Genomic DNA, 19,297 nt, shown 5'->3' on the forward strand with positions numbered 1-19,297 from the left:
GCCACCTTCCCCTTCATCTTCTTAGCTCCAAAAGGGACATGTGCAGATCGGTGCCTGTTTCTTTACCCCGCACTTTGGAACGGAAAGAGAGGAAAAGGGTGAAAGGGTTGAAGATTAAAATGTAAACAGCAAAATTTATTATAATTACAAGAGTGTTTCAAATTATTTCCTTAAATGGCCACATAATTTACTTCCAGCCAAGGTCTCTATTGGTGGTGAAAGAGGAAACTGCTCAACCCTCGGGTGACCTCTGACCCTTTGGGTCGGCACAGATGTCATGGTTCATAAGCAAGGACAGAAATGCTCAGATTTCCCAGGCTTTTAGGCGCCTGGTCTGGGATAGTTCCAACATGTAGGTTTCCTTTGAACTAACCACTCACACCTGAAAGGAAACTTCAAAATAAGTCCGTCGGGCTCTGTAAAGGGACAAGAACACAAAAAGGGGAATGTGGAATGAGTTGGTGCAGGGTGGGAGGTTGGAAAGGGAGGTCTGTTAGAAGCGTGTTGCATCGCCACCCTGCGTAGTTCTACTCACAAGTAAGCCCTGTTGGAGCCCAAGGGGCTGGCTTGCAAGGAAGGGAGATGGGCTGGTTCCTTTAAGGCACTAAGCAGGACATCCCGTTGAACAGATGGGTTTTGTTACCAAACAACCACACACACACACGTGGTAAGGGTTGGCAGGCTTTTCAGATACTGCTGGGATGAGTGGCTTTCTGGATGCCCCAGATAGAGCATGATTTTCAGAAATGAGGTGGCTGAAATCTCACCAGCGCACCAAAATCTGCAAGATTTCGGCAATCTCACCCTGAAGCACTTAGGAGGTTTCGGCGTTTTCGCCAACACAGATACGTCCGTTGTTTTTAATTTTCCTATTTCTCTGCGAGCATGTTGTTTAATTGTAGAGCTCCACAAATGCTTTCTAAGGTGTTCTGAGTCCTTTTGTGCCCATGAGTGTTTGTTACCAAACCCTGATACACATACAGACATATTCCACACATCTTCCCCCTGCAAAATGTCTAAACTGAAATGGAATTCTTGCAGTAACAAATCCCTTTCCTTCTCCTTCTCCTTACTATGAAAAAAATTATCGTTCTCCATTATTGTGAAAAAAAATCTCCTCCTCTTTCCTCTTTCTTCCCTTTCCTTGAACACAAAACCACTCTTGAAGACTTCCTTGAGAAAGAAGGAAGCCACTGAGTGGTCCGCCTTAGCACAGACAGATATGGAGACACATGGCCCCCAACTCTTTTGTTCTTGTTTTACTCATTTGTATTTCTTACTACCTTCAGCAAAGGAGATGGCAAGGACCTAACAGAAGAAGAAGAGATCAAGAAAAGGTGGCAAGAATATACAGAAGACCTGTATAGGAAGGATAACAATATCGGGGATAGCTTTGACGGTGTGGTCGGTGAGCTAGAGCCAGACATCCTGAAGAGTGAGGTTGAATGGGCCTTAAGAAGCATTGCTAATAACAAGGCAGCAGGAGACGACGGCATCCCAGCTGAACTGTTCAAAATCTTGCGAGATGATGCGGTCAAGGTAATGCATGCTATATGCCAGCAAATTTGGAAAACAGAAGAATGGCCATCAGACTGGAAAAAAATCAACTTATATCCCCATACCAAAAAAGGGAAACACTAAAGAATCTTCAAACTATTGAACAGTGGCACTCATTTCACATGCCAGTAAGGTAATGCTCAAGATCCTGCAAGGTAGACTTCAGCAATTCATGGAGCGAGAATTGCCAGATGTACAAGCTGGGTTTAGAAAAGGCAAAGGAACTAGGGACCAAATTGCCAATATCCGATGGATAATGGAAAAAGCCAGGGAGTTTCAGAAAAACATCTATTTCTGTTTTATTGACTATTCTAAAGCCTTTGACTGTGTGGACCATAACAAATTGTGGCAAGTTCTTAGTGGTATGGGAATACCAAGTCATCTTGTCTGCCTCCTGAGGAATCTGTATAACAACCAAGTAGCAACAGTAAGAACAGACCACGGAACAACGGACTGGTTTAAGATTGGGAAAGGAGTACGGCAGGGCTGTATACTCTCACCCTACCTATTCAACTTGTACGCAGAACACATCATGCGACATGCTGGGCTTAGGAATCCAAGGCTGGAGTTAAAATTGCTGGAAGAAACATTAACAATCTCAGATATGCAGATGATACCACTTTGATGGCTGAAAGCGAAGAGGAACTGAGGAGCCTTATGATGAAGGTGAAAGAAGAAAGTGCAAAAGCTGGCTTAAACCTAAAAAAAAACCAAGATTATGGCAACCAGCTTGATTGATAACTGGCAAATAGAGGGAGAAAACATAGAGGCAGTGAAAGACTTTGTATTTCTAGGTGCGAAGATTACTGCAGATGGTGACTGCAGTCAGGAAATCAGAAGACGCTTAATCCTTGGGAGTAGAGCAATGACAAATCTCAATAAAATAGTTAAGAGCAGAGACATCACACTGACAACAAAGGCCCGCATAGTTAAAGCAATGGTGTTCCCCGTAGTAACATATGGCTGCGAGAGCTGGACCATAAGGAAGGCTGAGCGAAGGAAGATCGATGCTTTTGAACTGTGGTGTTGGAGGAAAATTCTGAGAGTGCCTTGGGCTGCAAGAAGATCAAACCAGTCCATCCTCCAGGAAATTAAGCCAGACTGCTCACTTGAGGGAATGATATTAAAGGCAAAACTGAAATACTTTGGCCACATCATGAGAAGACAGGACACCCTGGAGAAGGTGCTGATGCTGGGGAGAGTGGAGGGCAAAAGGAAGAGGGGCCGACCAAGGGCCAGGTGGATGGATGATATTTTAGAGGTGACGGACTTGTCCCTGGGGGAGCTGGGGGTGTTGACGACCGACAGGAAGCTCTGGCGTGGGCTGGTCCATGAAGTCACGAAGAGTTGGAAGTGACTAAACGAATAAACAACAACATTTCTTATTACATGTGTACCCCAACTTTTTCCCAATAAAACTATTCAAAGTGGCTATTTACAATGGTCCAACATTTCCTAACGTGCAACCGGATGAATTAACACAATTCCTTTTGGGCAGAACTGCGCCTTATCTTCCCCCTCAGTAACTCAATAATTTAAACTTTCTTCCCGCTGAATACAAATCATGCAAGGGAAGTCAACTTTAGCCACAGCTAATACCACAGGATATCAAGATAGGCATTGATCTTGAATGTGGAACAGGAGCAAAATTCCCAAGGCTTCAATTTTAAGATCAGAATACTTATACATTACCTTAAAATTTATATTAAGGGGAAATTGGAATCTGAACTGTCCCTTTCAACTAGCTGCAGTCTGCAGATCACTCTAAGCATGATCAAAGTCCTTTGAAATTAGTTTGGTTTTAAATCACTATATTTGTCAGCATGGCTTGTAATTGGAGATAGATTGTTTAGGAGCAACTGCTAACATACCCAGACGGTAATCTTTTAGGGAAGGAAAGAAAGAAAAAAGGGAGGAAGGGGAATGCTGATCTCTCATTGATCATGAAAGGAGTCCACCAAGAATCCAAGGGTAGATATGAAGGCAAGATTTTGAAGCTTCTGAGAAGCATCTCCACTATTTTGATGTTTGCAATAGTCAGAGCTCAAGGTATGGGTCAGCCAGCTCAATATTGCCAGGAGTGGCTTAGATTTGACCATCTCAGCTGCAACAGTTCTGAAGCCAGTTTACGTAACACATAAACAGTGAACGCCAAAGACAAGAAGTGCAAGTGGTGAAAGACTGAAGTGATTCTCCAGAGTGTGTCGGAAGCATTGGAGGTGTAGCCCACACCATGGGTGTTTAGAGAGGAGCAAGTGACATCACACAGATGATGCAGATCCTGTACTTGCATTATTTGCACATTGGCATTTGACAGCCTTGTGGCTTGTACCAGATGCTTAAGCCGGTGAAGGATTTCAGATTCCATGCTGTACACTTGTATAGCTTTCCTGATCAAACAGTTTCTGGCCCTGAATGATGCTCTTCAGGAAGGACCTTGAGGTCCAGAAGATAATAGTTTCTCAGATACCTGATCAATTATATTGTCATTCAATTGTAAACACTTTTGTATGCATTCTTTGACTCCATCTGTGGAGTATGGTTAGGGAGCCACCTGTGGCTTGTTTGCCTTAGTATGTTGTGCAAATGTAGATGCATAGCTTTGTCCTCCTAGAAGACATTGGAGAAGGAAGCCAACAAGAAACTCAAACCAGACCATGCCTTTGTTTTCTCAGTTCTTCTGGACAGACTAAGAGGAAAGTGGTGGTCTTTGTATGATTTTAAAAAGGTCAGGGAGTAAAACAGATCTTATCTGTTCTAGCTTCTTTGGCCTGGACAGTGCATTATCTCTTGCCATCTTTCTCAAAGGTCTCTGGTGGGTTAACAAGCCATCAAGTTGCTGAATCCAGTCCATGCTGGAGCTTGTCAGCTGGAAGGTTCTTGAGCCCCAACCTCCCACATGAAGTTTCTCTAAAGGGACTGGTTCTCTCTGTCCCCCTGAGATTCTTCAGGAAGTAGGAGGAGCCTGAGGTGGACCCACTGTCCCAAGGGGGGTGGAAGATTTTACTGAAGATTTGGCTTAATGGGAGCAAGTTGCCTGCTTGGAGTTGTCCATGGTCCTGCAACTCCACCCCAAACCCTCCCTTGAAGTAAACTTTGATTCCTTTCTGTAGGTCTTATTCCGAAGAAGAATGGATTGCAAACTTAAACGATATTCAGATGTCCTCTGTTTCTGGTCAAGCTTTGGCAACCCTTCTCCAGCCTGACACCATCCAGTTATGTTGGGATGACAATACTTGGAATTTCAGCTAATGAGAACAACTCTCACAACCCAGTACCTCCAATGGCCATGCTCTAATTAGGAAAACTGGGAGTTACAGTCCCAAAACATCTGGAGACCAGCAGATTGCAGAAGTTTGGGTTGGAATAATAGGTAGATCTCCCTGCCTTATTGGCTGGGTTTGCATGAAGAGTTGAACTTTGTAGTGAATTGAGTCCTCTGTCTCAATGCATATTACTTAATCAGATGGGCTTCATTCACACACAAGACACTATGCCAGATACACAAGATAGAAATAACCCAAACTAGCATGCTTTGTAGTTAAATGTGTTGTGTGGACACAGCTCTTTGTCTATCTTCTTCCTTTATATCTTCTCCTGCCGTTCCTTCTGCAAATAGAAGGTCCTGTGTTGGAAATGTTCCAGCGTCATTGCAAACAGTCTTACCTTTGCAAATGCTTTCAAAACAGGGGAAGACCAAAAAAAATCATCATCATCATCATTCCATCCCATAAAATGCAGCATCATCTGTAGCACTAAGCTCTGGTGTCCTTTCAAGGTTGCTAGGTCTAGTCGCAATGTTTAACACAAAGTACTAAGGAAAGTGTTCAATAAACAGGCAGAAATGTACCATCAAGGAGCGATTGCATTAATCAAATTTACTTTTTTGCCCTGGCCCACTCACTCTTTGAGTTGCAGTGCCCTGGCATGCCAACCAAAGGCCACACAGCCCTCTGCCTGAAATAATAGTCCTACAGCTCTGCTTTAAAAGTTCTTTGCTGTATCCTTCAGTAGGTTAGCAGAAGGCCAGCAACTTCATGTCAGAGTGCAGAATGAAGTCCTTCTGTTAAGAATAGGACCAATTCTTTCCTGTTTGAACATTCTTCCACAGGACCCCTTCAGTAAATTCTGGACATTTTGTGGCCACCGTTCACATTCAACCATACACACACACACACACACACACACACATATATGTAATTAAAAGTTTTAAAGAGAACATTAAAAACTAACCCCAACTAATACAGAATAAAGAGGAAAGATAAGTTTTATCTACACTATTTTCTCCAGGATTTAAAACCTGCTATCGCCTCTGCAGTAGCCAAATTTAGTGTTGCCACAATGAAAATAAGGCAAAAACAGGGATAGAAGCAATTGGTCTAAGAAATTCCCACTTTTACCTATAATATCATTTCTGGATTGATATTTCTCAATTAAAAAGCTCCAGGGTAGATTCACTCTATATAACAGCTTTCAGTTTTTGAATTTATCGTTACTTGGGTAATGAATATATTATTACAGCATTAGAGGAATCTATGTATTATGTGATCTGTCTTTAGCACACAGCTGTATTAACTTGTTTTACTCTGTTATTGTTTGTTTTAATTTGCTGGTCATTCGCCGAATAAATACATCCTACTAAAAAGAATAACGAGAACAAAGAAAACAAAAGAAAACAAAAGTGCAGAAAGAAAGAATAAAGTAGAAGCTTCTGATTTCCTCTGTAGCAAATTGAAGTATGATCACAAAGTTACCTTTTAGTCTATGATTACACAAAAAAGCTCACTTTTTTCTATTATCCAATTTTTTCCTAATCATCAAAACCACAAGGCATAAGTGCATTTTTTTTCCATTTCATGCAAAAAGTCTATTAAGGGTTTCCATTCAGCCATAAATGTAGATTTTGTCTTTTCTTTAATCAGGGAAGTCAATTTAGCCATCTCTGCAAATTCCATCATCTTCACCCACCATTCCTCTGTTGTGGGTAGTGCTGAGCCGTCCCACTTTTAACCATATAATCATCTCAGTTGTTATATATATATAATATATATCTCAGTTATTATATATATATAAAACAGTTGTCATATAATATAATATATGACAACTGCATATATATATTTTATATGCAGTTGTTATATATAAAAACCAAGTTCCATGACTTTTATCTAGTTGCTTGCCCATTAGTCCCAAAAGAAAAGTCTCTGGTTTCAGTTGTACTTTAACCTTTAAAATCTTCTGAATTGATGTATGTATTTGAATCCAAAATTTTTAAGCTTCACATTTCCAGCAAAGATGTGAACTTCCTTTATACATTCTAGACAATTTCTCTGGTGACAAATACCAACGAGACATCATTTTATAAAAATTCTCTTTAAGGCTAGAACGTAAGCTGGGTCACATTCAGTCCTTGTGGGTGGAGCTTGGGGGAGAAGAATTCATCCTTGAGGTTTTTCTAAGGATTCAGCCCTTCGAGGTCGTCCAGATCAGGAAACCAAAATCATGAATACTAATATTACTTTTATTATATGGTTACAATAAGAGAATCTTGCAAGTCTGAAAGTACTTCCCCCCTCCCTTCCCTGCCTTTACATTCCAGAGAACTAGGGAGGGTCAATTCTGAGACGCTTTCTCAAATTACATTTCTGCTTTGGACTCAGATCTCCCTCATCAGACCGTTGTTTAAGCTGCGGCTTTTCCTCCTGTCTCTCAAGGTTATTTTCACAGCCCGTTACAAGATTCCTTTTTAATTTATGCCAGCGTTAGGGACCCACCTAATTTTGTACAATGTATTGCGTATGCCCACCTTTATTTTGTTCAACTCCAGGTGGCATATGCAATACTCCTGCCCCAAAATTTTCCCAACAGCAGCAAGGACAACCCTGTTAGGTAGGTTGGGCTGGGAGAGGGAGAGAGAGACTGACCCAAAGTCTTCCATACATAAAGGAAGGCTAGATTGGATGGTGTCCTAGTTTCTTAATCACTATACCAAACTGGATCTCAGTTGGAGATACTCAGAAACGAGTTGGTCCCCTCTTTTCTCTTTTACCTTCTCCAGAAATGAGTTTATTTCAAGTTTTGTTTTGTTTGGAACATTGGGGGAAGAGATGGAGATGGAGATAGAGATTGAGGGCTTGTGGCTTTCTTTTTAGTTATGTTTTAATCATGCTTATTTTAGTTGCTTATTTTTTAAAAAATTATGTGTTTTCTGTGTATGTTACAAAAGCCTCCTTTACCATCTGGCTGGGCTGGATAGTGGGATATAAATGTAATCAATGATCAGCCCCTCATCCCGTTTATAAATGGCCTAAAGTTTGGGCTTCATATTTTGGAAAGGAAAACAACATAAAATAATAGATCTGGCATCCTTTTCTATCAACTCTTTACAAATCCGAGCCTGCAGAAATGTGGCTAGCAGCGAAAGCGGCAATTTCCTACGGAATCGGGTTGATCTGAACTTTATTTTTTTAAGAAACGGTGGTTGGTACGAACGCGGAATGCCTTGATCTTTTGACACGGTAGGGGGGGAAGGAAAAAACTGGGCTACCAAATTCCACGTTTATTGAGCCTAAAGGCTTTGGACTGTTTTTAAATTGTTTAGTCCATGCATGGATTGGCCAGTTTGAAGCCAGCAATTGAGGCAGGCATGAAGAGGCTTCTATGCCCTGTCCAGTCCTTTTGGTGAATTGAATGGAGCCAAAGGTCAAGCTGGCCAGAGGCATTTTGATTGTCATGGTAACCACAACTTAATCAAACAATCCTGAGATTCCAGGTTTGTGGGAACAGGCAGAGATCTGAAGAGACTGGAATTAATCAATCAAAGTGGAGCAGGGAAGAAAACCCGAAGATATATGGCTGCTTCTCCCAAATCTATTACTCTCCTCTTAAACACACAAGGGCTCTGCAGAGAACAACGCTCCTTTCAGGCCAAATACCTCTGATTTTTGTCTGTCGTCTTGCTCCTCACATCAGATTTCTTAACATACCTTTGTTCCGTGCAATCAAATACCATGACAGAGTGTGAAGTGGAAGAGTGAAAAGAAAGGCAGAGCAATTTAGAGGCAACAGAATCTGTTTACCATAAAGAAAACCTTGGGTACTCAACTGCAGAATAAGGAAAAGCTACATAATTTCAAAATGTAGTTGCCTCTGGCTTTGGGAATAATGTTGTTTGGTGCCTGGCTCAAGTAAATTAACTCCCCTCCCCTCCCTCCCTACTGTCCCCCTCCCCTCCACTCCCCTCCACTCCCTGCCTTCCTACTGTCCCCCTTCCCTCTCCTCTCCTCTCCTCCCTTCTCCTCCCCTCCCTGCCTTCCTACTGTCCCCCTTCCCTCCCCTCTCCTCCCCTCCCCTCCCTGCCTTCCTACTGTCCCCCTTCCCTTCCTTTCCCTCCCCTCCCTGCCTTCCTACTGTCCCCCTTCCCTTCCTTTCCCTCCCCTCCCTGCCTTCCTACTGTCCCCCTTCCCTTCCTTTCCCTCCCCTCCCTGCCTTCCTACTGTCCCCCTTCCCTTCCTTTCCCTCCCCTCCCTGCCTTCCTACTGTCCCCCTTCCCTCCCCTCCCCTCCCCTCCCTGCCTTCCTACTGTCCCCCTTCCCTCTCCTCTCCTCCCCTCCCTGCCTTCCTACTGTCCCCCTTCCCTCTCCTCTCCTCTCCTCCCTTCTCCTCCCCTCCCTGCCTTCCTACTGTCCCCCTTCCCTCCCCTCTCCTCCCCTCCCCTCCCTGCCTTCCTACTGTCCCCCTTCCCTTCCTTTCCCTCCCCTCCCTGCCTTCCTACTGTCCCCCTTCCCTTCCTTTCCCTCCCCTCCCTGCCTTCCTACTGTCCCCCTTCCCTTCCTTTCCCTCCCCTCCCTGCCTTCCTACTGTCCCCCTTCCCTTCCTTTCCCTCCCCTCCCTGCCTTCCTACTGTCCCCCTTCCCTCCCCTCCCCTCCCCTCCCTGCCTTCCTACTGTCCCCCTTCCCTCTCCTCTCCTCCCCTCCCTGCCTTCCTACTGTCCCCCTTCCCTTCCCTTCCCTCCCCTCCCCTCCCTGCCTTCCTACTGTCCCCCTTCCCTCCCCTCTCCTCCCCTCCCCTCCCTGCCTTCCTACTGTCCCCCTTCCCTTCCTTTCCCTCCCCTCCCTGCCTTCCTACTGTCCCCCTTCCCTTCCTTTCCCTCCCCTCCCTGCCTTCCTACTGTCCCCCTTCCCTTCCTTTCCCTCCCCTCCCTGCCTTCCTACTGTCCCCCTTCCCTTCCTTTCCCTCCCCTCCCTGCCTTCCTACTGTCCCCCTTCCCTCCCCTCCCCTCCCCTCCCTGCCTTCCTACTGTCCCCCTTCCCTCTCCTCTCCTCCCCTCCCTGCCTTCCTACTGTCCCCCTTCCCTTCCCTTCCCTCCCCTCCCCTCCCTGCCTTCCTACTGTCCCCCTTCCCTTCTCTTCTTCATCCGTTTACTCCCTTCCCTCCTTCCTTATTTTTGCTGTTACTGCTATCAGATGGGACACATTTTCTAACACGTCTTTTAGTTACACAAATGGGTTCATTTCAAAGTTACGACCAGAAAGGGCTCGATTTCTCAAGTTCGAAAAGGCACCAAATATTGAAAACTCCTCCTCCTCCTCCTCTTCCTTTCAAGGATTTATTTGCAAAAAAGGTCTCTCCTTAGCTTCAGAGTGACTTCAGAAGACTCTGGTTGGAGAAGGCAGGTCTCGTCAACTTCCTGAAATTTTCTGAACATCAGCATAGCTACAACCCAGATAGCACCAAGTATGTCAATCACTATCCTCTAGCAGGGATTTAGGTAAAGGTAAAGGTTTCACTTGACATTAAGTCCAGTCGTGTCCGACTCTAGGGGGTGGTGCTCATCTCCGTTTCAAAGCTGAAGAGCCGGCGTTTGTCCGAAAACACTTCCTCCGTGGTCATGTGGCCGGCATGACTAAACGGAACGCCGTTACCTGCCCGCCGAAGCGGTACCTATTAATCTACTCACATTTGCATGTTTTCGAACTGCTAGGTTGGCAGGAGCTGGGACTAGCAACAGGAGCTCACCCCGTCATGCGGATTTGAACCGCCGACCTTTCGATCGGCAAGCTCAGCAGCTCAGCGGTTTAACCCGCAGCGCCACGCACACTGTGTGAAGAAGACTCCTTCCTTCCTTTTCATTTTCCCTGCATAAACTACCTTCTCCCTACATCCAAGCAGGGAGATCTGCATCTGCATATCATTTCAATGCCTGTGTACAAATCACCCCTCTTGAAATTAATCAGGAGGTCTGCCTAGGCAGTGGAGACCAGAAAATCAATAGGGGGTGGGTTACATTTTTTCCAATAGCCTGGACTATTGTAGTCATAGCCACCAGCCATCCTTGTTTCTCCAGAGAGACACTTGGAAATGAAGCAGGAGAAGATTATGGCTGATTTGGGCAGAAAGACCTTGGTTCTGTGCCCAATATTTTAACAAGAATTATACTATTAGTGTTTCAACTTGGCTTGAGTTTGGCATCCTCCAGATGAAAATCCACCTTTGGCCATGCTGGTTGGGAATTTGGCTTGTTGAAACCCCAACCCATTTGATGGGGAACACTGGTATACAGAAAGTAGAGGGAATTTGATCTGAATCCCAAGTTTACAGTATTTACAGGACCAAGGATCAAGACTGAACTTTGCAGATGCCAAAATAACTTGTGTTTTGTGAAGGGTTTGGAAGGAAAGAGATGTATCACACCAAGCAAATTAACTCCAGGTATATAAAATATCAAGGGAGGAAGAGGAGAACCATGTGTGGAAGAATGGAGTTTGATGCTGAGATCATTGATTGGCATTAGCAGATCTTAAGACAGATGAGAGTTGCAGGAATAAGCTGCAAAAATCATAAGTAGATCCTTTCAAAGAGGAGAGCTGCAGGAGACAATGTCTAGAGTTCTGAACTTCCTGCCGATTTCAGTGTTGATATCTCCCAGTGTTGACTTTTTTTTTCCTAAAGGAGGAAAATGTGAAAATGGAGGAAGGAGAATCCAAGACCTACTCAACTTCTTTCATGCATCTGGGCTTTTCTCCCCTTCTTGTCCTGGTCATTTATGCCTCAAGTGAAAACTCTGGACTGATTTGTGCTATGATCCTTTAGTTTGTTTTCCTGGCGATCCACAGTATTCTCAAGAGTCTTCTCCAACACCAAAGTTCAAAAGCCTCAGTATTCTTTCTAGCCTGCGTCTTCAAACTCAACTTGAAGCACATTAGGCGATGGAGACTGAGCAAAGAAAATGGCTGAGGAATAACAGCCTGAGGTGGATTAGAGCAGTGAGGGAAGCTACACCCAGGGAGCATTTACGGAGCAGCCCAAAAGGTGTTGCAGAGTGAAGAGAGTTCAAAAGCAACCTGCAAGAGACTTTTTGTCTTCATCCTACTGACAGGGCTGTAATGTTGCAAGAATGCCAGGAATTCCTATGGCTGTTCCATTAAAAACCCCTGATTAGAGTGTATGCTGATAAGCTCCCCTCTGCACCCCCCCACGGTCAAGAGGTCAAGACAAGGAGATTGAAGGTACCCCAGATAGTGGGGAATGTCTCCAAGATTTTGAATTCCACCAGTACAATTAACCCTTGAAAGAAAGAAAGAAAGAAAGAAAGAAAGAAAGAAAGAAAGAGGCTAGTTCTCATATTTATTATGGTAGAATGCCTTTTTACTCTAAGAAGTGAAATTATGTCCTGCTAAACACTCTTTATTACCCCAACTGTGATCCACAAAAGCCCCTGCGATAACTAGTTAATCCTCTTTTCAGGCGTGGCTGCAAAATGCTTAATGGTTCTTTGTTCTTCATTTATTTTATCTTTTTTCCACTCTCAACTTCTTTTGAAAAATGAAACAGAAAATTCAGCGACCAAACCGACGGCAGATCCAAAGATGGTGAAGAAGGTTTCGGGGGAGATTAAAACAAAAGAAAGGGTTACTGCCAGTTACTGCCTTCCTGTTTTTAAAACCATCTGGTTTTTCTGGAGCATCTATTTGTTGATAGGTTTGGCTGTCTTTTAAATGGGCTCCATTTTGTTTTGGTTTTTTTAATACTGATTTCCTGAGATTAGTGGCATTTGGGGGGAGATCAGTAATATTTTAGTGGATTGATAAAGGCCAGAAATGGAAAGTTACAATACTGGCAAAAGGAAGGGGAAAGAATTGGGTTCCCATGCATAGAATCCCAGCATTCCAGCATTCTTGGGTTTGGCTATAGTGAATGCATCTTTGCTTCCCAATGCACATACCAACTCACAAGGAAGACATAGAAGAAATCATGTCTAATTCATCTGAATCAAGTGTAACCCTTATTTCGGCATGTTGTGAATCAGGTCATTGTATGAAGCCAAGATATAGCCTATTGTTTCGGCATACCATGATGTTGACATAACTGTTGTGTTTTGTCAGGCCAGATTAAAGATCTAATATGTAAAGAAAAAATTCTAGGCATGGGCATCTATGAGAGTGGAAAAGGGCAAGAAATGACAAATTCACATCGCGCTGTCACACCGCAAATTCCGCCCCTTTTGTGTCCATGTTGCAACACTGCACACAAGTGCAAATTGCGCAGAGCTTGCGTTGCAACATCATGACACATTTTGTCATTTTGGCAGGATCTTGTCTTGCTGCAAATGTTCCTGAGTGAAGCTTCAAGAAAACATGAACATCATTCCTTCCTGCACAAACATACATATTTGCATGCATGTGTACACACACACACACACACACCTATGAATAGTTTAGTTCATAGGTAGAGTTTCATCTTGTGGATGGTGGAATCAACGGGAAACTGTCCCGCAGTCCAACCAATTATGTTTTGAATTTTCTCACTCTTCCTCCTTCACTCTGAACTTCCAGATGTGATCCTGCTGGACTGACCCAGCTGTCAATAACAGTTAATTTCACTGCCTTGAAAGCAAAACAAGAGGGGAACAAAGTAGGGAATTGGAGAAGGAGCTGCTAATGGGGTGATTTCAATCTGGCCAACAGAAGGGAAATGGTTGAATGGTGACAAATTCCAATATTTGGTACCCTTCTAGCTCTAAACTGTTTCAATAAGGCATTTCATGAATAAGACATCCACATTTTTTCAGGGCCTGAGAGCAGCCAAGTCCCACAACAGGAAAAGGAAGGATCAGCATTCTTGCCAACGAACACATTCAGATTAGGAACGTCTATCTTACAAAGCCAGAGTGATGTACCTGAGATGGGGTGGTGTAACGATTAAGATGATGGCCTGAAAAATATTTCAAGGGTCCTCCAGGGTCAAAAAGTTGAGTAAGGCTGATCTAAAGGTTCACCCTTGAACCTCCTTTCCAATCCAGCCATTATTACTGATCCTCTATGAATAGTAGATCCCCTCACTGAATTCTCTGGAGTCCTTGCCTGCTTTTTGAATTCACGTTTGAAAGATGTCCTTATTTTTGTTGTCCTTTTTATTTAGATTGGGAACCTGACTGCAGGTAATGATGTCTTTGGGTTTGTGTCCTTTTCTTGTTTTTAATAGTTAAGAGAATGTTTTGCACATTTTCTGATAAGCACATGCCACACAGTTCTGTGTATTGTCCTGAGACAGATAGCGTGGATGGGTGGGTGGATGGATGAGTTGAAAAATAGATACATATGTAGATAGAAAGATAGAGAGATAGATAAGGAAAGAGAGAACATTTGTTTTTCACTCCATCAAGCTCCTACACTTTGCCTCATGAGCAGATAAACCAGGACAGTATCTTGGGTTCCTTCTTCCAAAATGAGGCTAATAAGATAAAGAAATAGCCAACATTCATTTGACCCCCTAAGAAGGAAGTTGTTTTTCTTCTCCACATAGTTCCTGTTGGCAGGCTACTGAAGTGAAGTACCATTTTTATTATTTTACTGGTGGCTGCTTTGGATGGAGAGGAAAACTGCAGAGATGGGGTCCCAAGGCAAGGTCCCTGGCTGATGGAGCAAGAAGGAGTTTTAAAGTGGACCCCGGCAGAGTACAAAAGCTTAGGTCAGCCAACCAGGAAGTGTTTGAAACCCCAAAACATTAAGCAATGCAATGAGAGTATTGATGGCTTCGTGGGAAATAGAAAAGGGGATAGGTTCAAGGTCATGCTCGATATGGAAGGGTGCCCACCTGTCTAAAAAAGACCATTCAGCTGAGAAAGCACAAAACATCCTGGAAAGGCAAGAGAAGGTAGCAGGAAGCAGCCAGACCAGTTCACCTTCTGACAATCCACTGTTTTGGGACTGGATACCTCCAACGTGACCGCCGTTTTGTGAAAGCCTGGGATGCACTTCTGAATTCCAAATAGCGCCCCCCCCCCCACACGCCGGGCTTGAAATGGAGGTGTTTTCTGATGGTGTATGCAAACTGTTTAGCTTTCGGGAATTTATAAACCATGTTCAAGCATCTGCAAAAAGGTTTTCTCAAAGAGAGAGACCTAGCTATTTCACTGTTGGTGGCTGGGCAACACATGAAGCCATAAGCCATGTTTTGCAAGCCCCAGTGCTGGTTGCATCCAGCAAACTAAGCCAAAAGCAAGGGAATTATGTTATATGGGGCTTTGCCCCATAGGTGAACTCAGTCCTGGTCAGCTTTTAGAAAGGTGAAATCCAGTTCAAAGAAGATCTTTTTTTTTTTTTTTGGAATGCAACTTTGTCATTTGTGATCCTTATTTTCAACGGCTGCCTGTTGCAACCGCTATAGAGTTTGTGGCTAACATGATTGCTTTTTCAGACTACAGCGTGTGGCTTTGGGGCCTTTTCCGTGATATTTCACACGGCTTTGATTGAACGCCAGCCCCCCTTCCTATGCCACTGGGAATGGTGGAGTGCAAGCAAATAAATAAAGGGTAATCTGCTTCCCCGTTTACTTGTGGGTGGGACCGTAAGGGCCAAGCAAAGCAAGCAACCGGCCCGGAGAATCCATCAAATCCATCCAGAGAAAGGGGAGCGGGAGGCTGGCTTGTAAACAAATGGAGCTAAAATCAGCCCGCTTTGGTCAAAGGTGAGCTTTTGAAGATGGGCTCCAGATGGATTCCAACAGATGTCCTCAGGAAAGGAATCCCGAAGATAAGATCCTGGGGTCGAGAACACCCGGCCTTCAGCCCCGATTCAGCGGGTTGCAATGGACAGGGAGCAAGCAATGCCTGTCAGTTCCAATTACAGAATAGAAGCTACATTTCCTATTGACATGAAGGCGGCCAGAATGAATAGGGGGAAACGAAAGGGGGGGGGGAAAGCCCCACCACCCTGCCTTCTCTCCCTTGCACTTTTCATGTCCGTTGGCTTTCATTGTTGGTGCAAAGGTTAGCCTGGGAATGGCCAGCAGACCACACTGGAGCTAATCAGGGGAACCTTCTGACCATTTTTAGCAAGGGAGCTCCTGCCTGGGGCCAACTGGTGTATGCTTACTCCTGAGTAAGGCCTGTAGCATTCAAGGGTATTTAAGGAACTGTGGTTTTCTTCAGCAAGCAGCAAGAGAATTTGCTTATGAACTTAAGATCTAAGGGCATGTTATATAGACAAATGGGGTGGGAAGGGATAAAGGTGTCAGGTTAGCAAACCAGGGTCTTGTCCAGCATTTGATAGAAATCCATTGGGTTTATTTATTTATTTCTTATTTATTTCTTATGGCATAGCAGAATGCAGCACTGTTGCATAAAAATCACAAAAACAATATATAAAAATGTATAAGATATAGGACATTGGGACAAGAAATTATTTTAAAACTTCAAATTATTTTAAAATTCAAAATTTAAAAATTTAGAAGTATTTTAAAATTATATTTCAGCTGCTGGACCCTACAAGGATTTCCCAGCAAGAAGCAGCAGCATGAACATTGAAAATCCATTGGGTGATTTGTGGGTACTTGCTATTTGTCAGCCATTCTTCCTTCACAGTGTGGTGGATGTAAGAAAAGAATGAAGTACTATACACTCTGCCTTGAGCTTCTAGAGAAAAGGTGGAATAGAAATCCTGATGATGATGATAAAAATTCAAACTAATACTGTGCAAAATTCTGTCTTCCCCTTTGTAATCTTCCTTGGCAAGACATTTTTCAGTTTTTCCACTTCATTCTCAGGATGTTTTAAATTGCTTTAGACTTTCTAGACATAGAATCATGGAATGGGGGTCTTCTAGCCCAGGTGGAGGAGAGCCTTATTAGTCTATAGCAGGAAAAAAAAATCAGAGTCTGGTAGTGCCTTTTCCAACTCACACGTTTTATTAAAAGGCATCAGCTTTGGTGAGCTGCAGTTTAACCCTCAGATGCATCTCACCAGATCAGATGCATCTCACTAAAGCTGATGCCTTTTAACAAAATGTGCCAGCTGGAAAAGGGGCTACCAGACTCCTTCTGATTTTTAGAATTTCGATAGGCAATGCTTTGGAACTTGCTTTAATGTCAGACATTTTTTCATCATGCTCTCTGACTGTCCAAGCTTTCCTAATGTGAAAAAAAAATCTCATGGGAGGAGTTAATAGAAATATGAGAAGCCAGAAAGCCTGCAGTTATGTCAGACCTCCATAGAAATGATTGTAGAATGAAGATACAAAGTTATCTTATGTATACCTTGACTATCCCTAAGAATGTAATGGGAATGTTCTTCTTTGGAGAAAAAACACACACACACACAAAACCAAAGGAATTTCTTTACCATCAAATTGTAGAATGCAAAATAAATAAAATTTCAGCACAGCTGACAGGGGGAATCAGTTTCAAAAGGAGACATTTTCAACAAAGAAAGGAGGTTGCTTGAAATTCCCCCTTGTTAACTCTACACCCCACCACCAGCCCCCTCCCCACAGGATTTTGAGAAAAATGTTGGCAAAGATAGAGACAGCATCTGCACCCCCAATGCCTCGGAGAAGGCATTCATCTGCAAGAAGAATTCCAGCCGTTTTCTGAACTCTGCTATCCAACAGCCCAACATGCCTTGCACCCGTCAACCATTTGAGGCCATAAACCAGTTACAGCCCATTTTCTTGACCTAATTGGCATGTTGAGAATGTAGCTTGCGTGAGTGCACCGCAAAGCTTGGTGCATTCTCCACATGCCAGGATCGGAACACAAATCAGCCCCTGAGGCTTTGACTCTTGGGATTTACGTAGCAGGAATTAAGTTCCAGCAAACTCTGTCCAGCTTACTTCCAAGAGAATAGATCCAGGAACAAACTGTGTGTGTCTAAATTGCCAAACAGATGACTTGCATTCCTGCCCATGGCATGATTCGCAGGTGACAACTTAGTTGTCATGTCACTAATGAAAGTGACCAGCTAATCTGGTCCACAGATGGAAGAATATGCCATTGACTCAGTTTTCACAACTAGCTAAGCTAAATTCATGTGAACCCAGCAAACAGGTACTCTGTGTTGTGTGAACCATAAGCAGTGGGGCTGATTGTGTTTGGTAAACCCTGGTTTAGGCTATTGTGCGAAGGTAACCATCTTGCCAATTGTCTCAAGGGCAGCTAAGAAATTTTAATGACTGTATCTAATGATATTGTCGTGGACTCTTTTCAGATGGCCATGTGTATTATTTCAAAATGTTTCATTTGAGGGTCCTGAGTGAAGCCTGGGCATATGCATTAATGTTTGAATCACTGTTCAGGCAGAAAAGTATCTTTGTTTACTCCTGGGCAAGGAAGAACTCTGTCATTACAAAATGCAGACAATCTTTAGCTCTGCTCCTGAAAAATTCCCATTATCCTAGTCTTAAGGGAACACCCTTCTTCTCCAGCAATTGCCAGGAACTGATTTGCATCAAATCCAAACGGTTTAGCCTCGATAACAAGGGGAGTTACACATCTGACACCCCGACTGGGCCCTCTTAACACCCTGAACCATAAACTAGACAACTATTAGCAAACTGTGTAACCCCAACCAGAGATTGTTTCTTGCTTTAATGAGATATGTGGACACCGAATCTGGATCCTACTCTTGATTTTTATGTTATTCCACAGATGTATTTACAAATATAGCATCTAAAAGTTTTTCTGGGTTTCTTCTTTTGTGCTAGAGGTGTTCGTTTGTCAGACTTGTTTATTTGGGGAAATTTAAGGTATTTGGGAACAAGGAGGAGTTCACCGCCATGACGTCTGCTATTTTAAATAACTTCCCAGTAGAAGGTTACAGGGAAATCATCTTGGTTTAAACTAATTTTCTTCTACATTCCAAAGCAACTGTACAATGACACAGGCATGTCTGCATGAGTGTAAGGTAGCGGAAATCCCAAAGCTTAACCTGTTAGTGCCTAAACTTGCCTTATGCAAGTTACTACTGCCCTCTTGTGGACCATGAAACAATGTGCCGTTTTCTTCTACTGTTAATCTGTTTTTTGTCTGACTACAAGTTTCATCACTCCTGACCAGAATGGCCAAAAATAACAGAGCTTAGTACCTTTTCCTTCCTTCATGAACAGTCACAGAGAAAGGGACAATCTTCTAAGCTAATCAAAACTCTTCATTAGATAAATCATAAACGTATGGATGGTTTCAAAGGATTTAAGTCACAAATTTGTTCAACTTCTTCTGTGCGTGTGCTTGTGTGTGTAGTTCTGAAATATCTTTTTTTCAACAATATTTTTTGGATTTTGAAAAGTTCTTAATATTCTATGTTGTTGTGGTTTCTCTAGCATAGATGCAAGTATTTTTTTTTTCTTTTAACAAAAACAGGACTCCCCACTTTTATTCAGCAAATTCTGGGCCAGGCAGAATATCAGAGGAGATTAAAATAGGGTCTGAATTTAGAAAAGCAGGATTCATATCTCCCATACAATACCA

This window comes from Candoia aspera, chromosome 15 (genome assembly GCF_035149785.1).
Source record: "Candoia aspera isolate rCanAsp1 chromosome 15, rCanAsp1.hap2, whole genome shotgun sequence".
NCBI classification, from domain to species: domain Eukaryota; kingdom Metazoa; phylum Chordata; class Lepidosauria; order Squamata; family Boidae; genus Candoia; species Candoia aspera.